Genomic DNA, 8,494 nt, shown 5'->3' with positions numbered 1-8,494 from the left:
AAATAGACCTCAACTAGTCTGTGGTGGTCTCTTGAACAGTATTAAGTTTTAAGAGAAAAGGACCAGCCTCAATAAGAAAGGCACTGACAAGACTTCCCTTCTTCAGCTCTTATAACAAGTTCTCAGGACAATGTGTGACATTGGAGAAATTGACTGCAGCTGCCGTGCATGAAATCCAAGGCTTCCAGTTCAATTCTTGGCTCCAGGAACAGGCAGGAAGCAAGCACGAGTCTAGGCAGCAGATGGGGACATTGCTAATTGGTCTCTTTTGATGCTGGGCCATCCGCTAACAGACACCTCACACTTCTCTCTTAGCCGTGATTTGCCATGTCAAAGAGCTACAGATACGGAAATGATAACAAAGAAAATGAGAACAGCAATCACTTCAGAGCAGACAATCATTTATCCTCCAGCATGCCAAACAAATTAATTGCAGAACTTTGCGAGGCAGCTTGAACTCACAGATGCATGCAAGTGATTCATCCTTCAGTGTCAGGTGGTAAAGTTGTTGTTACACAAGTGTCGTCACTTCTGATGCATTTTTTCTGCTTTCTTTAAAAGCCTGGTGAGCATTACAAAACAAAACTAGAATGGCTTACAGCACATGGGAGAAATACACTGGGGGGAAACTAATACGAGAGCAGCGGTTCTTAAACAAGGTATCAGTATTTGTGCATGTGACAAAAGTTTTATTGAAAAAGTAGGATTCACAACCAGAAGCAGGAACAAAAGTCTGTAGTTGCAACTAGAAGGGAATTCAGGAACACACTGGAACCAGTGAAGAAGTTTGGGAACTATTCCATTAAACTGTTCCAGTTTAAATAGTGGCATCAGATTACAACCTTTGTTATGTAGAAGTGCTACTCTAACACTTCTCCAGAGATTACTGGCTACAAATCTTAGTATTTTTGTGGTAACAGTTGTGGCTTTGTCTTCTGCAATGTCCTTGCCATATTTTACATGCTCTAGGACAGTAAATGACAGCTATTATATTGCTCTGGGGGAGGAAATGTATCACAGATTCTGTGTCCCTCTCACTTTTGAGCATAGTTGCTAAGTTTTCTGTCTTTTAATGATTTTTTTTTTTTTTTTAATTAAAATGAAAGGAAATTAAACTGCAACACTTTCTACAGACCATCCATTTACAATACAGTAAAATAACCAAAATGATTTTGAATGGAAGGGACATAAAATGTCCTCTTAAGTGACCAGTGTCTAAAAAGCTCTCTATTTGGATCTGTTTAATTACCTCAGATGGAAAAATGTCACCCTCTAGAGGACCAAGTTTCAGTCTGTCATTGTTGGTTGATCCATATATTTCTATGTACGGGAGGTCATGAGGCCAATTCAGTAGAGTACCTCAACGCAAAAGGTAATTTAAAATTTAAGAGCAAGTGTTTTGCCCTAGCTTTTCTGAATGTCACCACCTTTATTCCTGACAAACACATTGAAGAACGTCTGCTCTCTGTGGTATTTTTGATAGCAAGTGACCAGACAGATCAGAGTAACCAGACACCTATCTGGTGATTGAAGTGACCAGAAGATTCAATACAACAAATAAATAAATAAACATAATAATAAATAAATGCATAATAAATAAATATATCATATATAATCCATAATAAATAAATAAACATCAAGGACCAGTCTATGGTGTTATTACTAATGTGGTGCTATTGCACATATTCCTTCACTGCCACTGTAATCCTCAAGGATGGCACCATTGTAAGATAATATTTAGAGGGGCAGGTTCACATCTGCCACCTAATATAAATACAGTGACCTTAGATTTGTTCTCAGTATTCTGTACAAGATACAAGCAACAACACAAGGAGATGCAGGTGTAGCTTTCAGAAACTTTCTCATGTGCCACCTGCTCCATGGATTGCTTTCCTGTATGCATTTTCCACCTACTTAAGAAGAATTCTTTGCGGATACACATAGAAAAAGTAAATACCAAAAGCCTAAAAGCAAAAGACCCATCCCCACCCTCTAACATCAGGCTAAGCTTTGAGTAAATACAAGCACCCTGAGGAGACCAAAACAAGAACCTTGTAGCATCCATAGAACTTTCTTGTTTTACCTTCTCCAGATCACTGGCTAAAGTAATTAAAGTAAAGTCTTTCCGTGGCCCTCTCTAATAGCTTCACATCTTCCTCAACAGCTCATCCAATTTGCACCATCAATGCAATTTCTAAGCCCTGAACATATTAACATGCTCAACAGAGCTTACCTATTTAATGTTTAGGCCTCCATTACAGAGGGAAAGGGACAACCACCTCCATGCGGCTTTTAGTTACCAAAAACAAGTGGCTAAGATATACTGAGTGAAAATAGTGGTCTTATTTACACCAGACACACAGATATTCCATGGCTAGAAATTAGGAATTTGCATACATGCCCTATGGTAGTTGAAAGAGTCTCATTAGGTTTCATTAGTCCAACTGAAGGTAGATTACTTGGTTCCCTCTACAGTGCATGGAAAAAGAATGAGTCACATCCCCAGAGTGATTCACGCTACCTGGGACCATCATCAGTATCAGTATACACACGACTAGTATTTTTTCCTCAGTCCAAGAAGCCTAGATGATTAGCTTACATCATCTAATATTTAGATGTTAATTATTAGACAAGACAAATTCCAACAGAGTCAACTGGAGCATCTCTACGGAGACACATCACTGTGGGACAATTCTGTTTTCCTAGAGCATTTCATCAGAATCTTATTTGAGGAGAGGATATATCATCTTTTTAAGGTACTTTTCCTTTGCACAGAAAATCTGTGCTACTTGTTTAGATGTTTGGTGTGGTTAAGGTTAGGCAAGAAGAGTCACACAGATATTTAGCAAGCTTCTCTGCAAGTGGTCCCCTGCCTTGCTGTGCATTCCTCTACTAAAAGTCTCTTTTCCATTCTGGTGAGGGGAACTGATCAGCTAACACAACATCCAAATGCAGGCTGTGGAGGGAGGTGGTTTGCAGATAAATTACTTGGAACTCCACCACTGAAGAACTGTGTGAGTGTATCTACTAAGGAACATCATTCCCAGTTGGTGTTTATTAGGCACATCTGCAAAAGGAAGAGAATTAACAGCCATGAAACAGACCATTCACTTTCATGACCGCTAAAACCCCACTGAAAAAGTGCTCCCACTTGGCTCTTGATTCAGCCTAATTGTTAGGTTAAACAAACATGTCCTGAACTCCATCCTAGAGATGACTGTCATACATGAGGGAGGAAGAGATAAAGGGAGTACGCATTTCATACTAACCATTTGGACTCAATAGCCAAAATTTCACTTTCGTTACCTCTAACAAGTATGCTTCATTTTCTATTCAGGAGAGAAAAAGAAAAAAATCTCAACAAATGTATTTCCAATCAAACATATCATCAGAATTCTCTGCTTTTGTACTGCACATTTCTAAACTCTAATTTTAGTATACTAGCACATGTTTTCTGTTAACAGATCTTCTCTTTCTCATTTATACTTAACCTTTTATACATCATTAATTAAAGTTGTTAGCATCACAATATGTCTGCTCTTCATGCATTCCATTGCTTCTAAAAACAATGTTGCAATGCTGTTTTTCTTATCTGCTGCTCTTTTATGCTTTTCTGACAGCTTTTGTGTTGTCCATTTCCCAATGTACATTATTTTCCATACTTACGTATTAAAAGCAAATATTATTATACTAAATGGTATCAGAAAATTAAAGCATCTGGGAAATACACTAATGAAAGTTCAAAACTGCCTTTGTACAAGAAAATTAGCACTCTTGATGGTCTAATAAGCATGGTTAAGAATGTCTCTGATGGCAATAACCTGAAAAGTAGTCAAAGTCCCCTGTGCCATCAGCTACTAATATAATATAACACCAAGAAAAAAAAGAAAAAAAAAGTAAGCATTGAGGGGGAAAAAAAAGCAAACATCACAAAGCCACTCAAATGGAAAGCAAGCCATTTACAGATGTCTGGGCAAGAGGAAGGCAAAGTGAGTTTGATTCTGTTTTAAAAGTGATGACTAAACTAGCCACAGGTGTAACTGGGAGTGTATGGTTCCTATTTCAACTTCATGCTTATTAAAGTGAGTGGAGTTAGACTAAATAAAATCTGCAGCAAATAAGCAACTGAACTATTAGGTCCTACTTTTCAACATTCTTCCCCTCCCCCAAATAAATAAATAAAAGAAGAAAAAAAAGCTTTGAAATAATTAATATGCTTTTGAAAATGCAATAAGTATGTTCTGTAGCTGCTTTTTAGGTATAATTCTTAAGAACAGAAGGAGTCAAACCCACCAAAACGCTGTGATTGCTACTATAAAAACTGAGGTGTGTTATGGTGATTGTAATGAGTTACTTTTGATGTCATACTTTGATTCCTCTGTGAATTGTGAGGTGTTCCTTTGTTGTTTTATGAGTGCTAATTGCTGCAGAGCTGTGTTAAATCATTGCTATGCTGTATGGTGTTTTTTTTTAGCAGCAGAATGGATACTTGAATAATTACAAAGAAGTAGTTCATTAAAATGGGTTTGGCTATAGCAATGAGATTTTCCAGCAATTCATTGAGAGTGTGTGTACAGCCATGCAAACAATCTGTTGAAAAAAATTCTCTTCCTACCTAGATCAAATCTTTTGTGCATTCAGCTTCTCTCAGAGGTAGGACAGGAAATGACAACAATTGCACAGGGCTGACTTTCTTCTCCACATACTACTGTAAGAATCCTGATATTATTCAAAAGTCCTGCTACACAATTCCTCTACTATTACAGATAACTCACCAGAACTCAAATTCTGTTCCCTGTCTGTAAAAAAGAGATCTCAAGTGTGTTAGGGGTGTGTAGGAACTGAAGAACAGCAGGGTCTGAACACCACTGAAGAGCAGAATAAACTTGTAATGTAAATGAGAAACTCTCTTCCATTTTGGACTTTCAAGCAATTTCTTTTTTTGCAGAAGATGGCAAAATGTTGAGTCCCATGATGGCTGAATACACTTATGCCATTAGGTCACACAACGAAGGAGTACCTGCAGCGTTGAGCTGCAACAGGATCTAGGTGCTACCTCCATAACTACCATACTCATTACATTAAAAAGTTTAGCAGCTACTGCACGCTGTGAAGAAGCATTACAGGTGCCATGAGGACAAGACAGAAGTTCCATGGGAAACTGAACATGTAAACCAAACAAATCTCACAGCTTGGTTTAAAAAAAATAAAATAAAACAATTAAAAAGAAAAAAAAAAAAGAGAAAGAAAAAGAAAAAAAAATAATTAAACAAAAAACTTATCTAGTGAGATTCTACTAATATCCATAGGGTCGGCAACAGGATTGATACTTGAGTTCTTTTGCACAGATCTCTTATCTCTTATCTCATTGCTTCAAGTAATAAGACACTGACAGTGACAGTTGTCTGTAATTCCCCAGTGCCTGGAGCAAGATGAGATTATCTGCAGAAAGCAGAGGTTTATTCAGACAGGAACCTCACGTTCCACTACAAGCTCTGTAGGATGAAATGAACACAGGCCGATGTACTAACTGTTCTCCCTTCCCCAATTTCTTTCACTTCCACTCATTGCAACCTGTGTTTTTTACTTATGTTTCCAATTTCATTCTCATTTTGAGGAACCACTCACCTTATTTCTGATCATTAGGTAGTAATTTTAAAAGTCTAGTTAAAAAAGAACTAGATTTGAAATTCTCTCTGATGCAAGTATTATTGGCAGCTGAGATGGCTCACGTGACTGGGATGCTAAAGAAATTTAGTTAAAATTTCTTTTGGGAAGAGGTGACAGTACTGAATGATGCGGCGATAGCACTACGAAGACACTCCTACCTGGTGTGTATATCCTAATAATTCAGAAACTAATTAATAATGTGCTAAAAAACAAAAGACAAGAAGAGAGTACAGCAGAAGTGAAAAAGGAAGAGTCTTTATAAACCATATCAGAATTACTTCTTATGGCTTGTCTGTGGTAGGAGGCAGAATGCAGGAAGAAATTGTCTTGCCATGGGAGAATTCAATCTCAGAAATGTAGCGTGGAGGTCACACAACTTATTAAAGTTTCTAAAATTATGCCTTGTGATCCTTTAACACAGAAAGTATTACTGCTCTCAATACAGGGTAACTCAATTATGGGTCTCACTGCGATGGATAGAGCTGTATTAATTCCTGGCCTTGAGTCGGTGAGGGATAACTGGAGATGATAGATGGGATTTATGTCATGTAATTTTAATTATCTACCAGGGGTTTAGATCTAGTTGCCCTGGACTCCTTCTGCAGGCAACAGAGGGAAATAGGCAGTGCTAGAAGGCAAGTCATGACACCTATCTTAGAGCTTGAGGCTGTTTCATCTCATCTCATGTTAGTTATCCAGAAGTTAGATCTCTTCCCATCCAAATTCCCTTCACAGTCAATGCAAGGGGCAAGGCACCACCAGAATGTGAGTTATTACACTTCAACAGATGTATAAAAGAGGCAAGGTGAATCCCCTCTACAGTAATTGATGCTGCAAAATGGCTAAATTCCCCTGGCTGATGAAAATTGTGAGAGAAGTTGACTGGGGAAAAGCAGATAGAAAAAGGCAAATGAAAAATGAGAGGTCTATAACACAAACTAAAAAGGCGCTGAAAAAGCAAAGAGCACTCCACCAAGAAGGAGGAAATCTTGAGCTAAAAGCCTACTCTGGTTCACTGGCAAATGGAAATAGATGTTAGAACCAGCCACCCACTGCTCCCCAGCGTAACATATGGAAGAGGTCCATCAAACGCAGTAAATAAATGAGAAGCTTAAAGCCCGGGAAATCAATAGAGAAAGCTAGAGTAATACAAAATAAAATATATGGCTAGCAGCAAGACAACAAAGGGCAAAAAGAAGAAAAATTGAGCACTTACTAATAATGCTGTTATTGGCTTAAGGAGCTTGGATACATCTTACCTAACTTTAGACATCAAAAGAATATAGTTATTTATTTACATCTGAACTAGTGACCCTTCATTCCCTTTACACTCAGCTGGAAGAAATAAGAATTTTGGTAGCATGATTCTTGTCATCCTAATCCAATCATGTAAAACACTTCAGATGAAACCCCCTCTTAGAAGTGCTTTTTTTTTTTTTTTTTTTTTTCCCCTCTGTGACTATAAAGGAAGAACCAACAGATACAATTGAGAAAAAACTTGAGATATCCAAGCTCTTCTCTGCTGAAATGATTGCCTGGCTTTCCATGTATATTAACTAACCTAACACAGATGCATTAACAATTAAAGAAGTCTAAACAATGGTATGAACTCATGATTTAATAGAGATTTGATGATACTTTTTGTAGAGATGCACAAAAGGTAGGTAGTGTATTTGCACTTCACCAGAGCATGATGCTCTGATCCTTTACTAGTTGTGACAGATATGACAAAACCTGAGGGTAAAATGTTAATTGTAGATAACTTTTATCCAAGTTGACTGAGGTGGCTACTGGCCTATTGATGTAAACTTTATATTAATGCTACAATGTTAGGATTCAATAGATTAGAATTCTGTGTTAATATTAAAAAAGAGAAAAGTGATTAAAATGGATAACTAGATGCTGGTTAGCCTGAAAGAAACTATCCACCAAAAAGCCTCTGCCAAAGTTCAATCCTTTGCCCCAAAGCACATAGCCATAAAATAAAAACATTTTAATAGGGGTAAGCAACAGAATGTCTGTGCTGGTTCTGGGCTTATCCCACAAAAGATAGGCATTTAATTGAATCTTTTAAATTAAGGGTAGTTGCACTCCATCCTTTTGTAGTGAATGAAGCCAGACCCTGCCACAGGGCACACAAGAACTGAATCAGCTGTGGGATGCCTTTCTCTTGTCAAGTATATGGGGAGCCTCAAGCGATGACATTCATACCTCATGTTTAAGCTTTCCAGAACACTGACCTTGAGACAGAAATGCAGTTTCAGGCCAAAAGATTCAGCCCAAAAGATTAGGCAGGGTTATTTAAGAAGCCTGGAAACATGGGTTTATAATATGTTGTAAATCCGTAACTACCAGCCATAGGCAGTTTTAGTCAGCTGTAAAATTTTTTTAGGGCACCTAATCTTTTTGAAATGCATTTTTCAAGAAACAGCAGGGAGCCAATGGCCTCAAACAGAACAGTTTTATGAAGAAAGTGACCTAGGGAAAAGTTTTTAGAGGATTGCTTTTAGCATACAAAAAACATATTAATGTTTTTTAAGGGAAAAAAAAAAAAAAATGAAGTGCATATTTTTCTATTGGATTTTGCATTTTAACTCAGATTAGAACAGAAGGTCATGGGGAAATTTGCCCAATTCTTCTTTTACAACCAGACCAATAATTAAGTATAAATCCAATCCTTTGTCTGTTGTTTTCAGTAGTACAAGTTACAATACTCAGCGTCTCCCTTTCATCCTATTTTTTGAGAAATAGAATAGCATTTAGGAGTATTTACAATGCTCTGTAGAAATATTAACTACTTCCACGTTAAATATTTATCTTCAAA

This window comes from Netta rufina (genome assembly GCF_964035555.1).
Source record: "Netta rufina genome assembly, chromosome: 1".
In the NCBI taxonomy this organism is placed as follows: domain Eukaryota; kingdom Metazoa; phylum Chordata; class Aves; order Anseriformes; family Anatidae; genus Netta; species Netta rufina.
Note: the sequence above shows the minus strand (reverse complement) of the source record.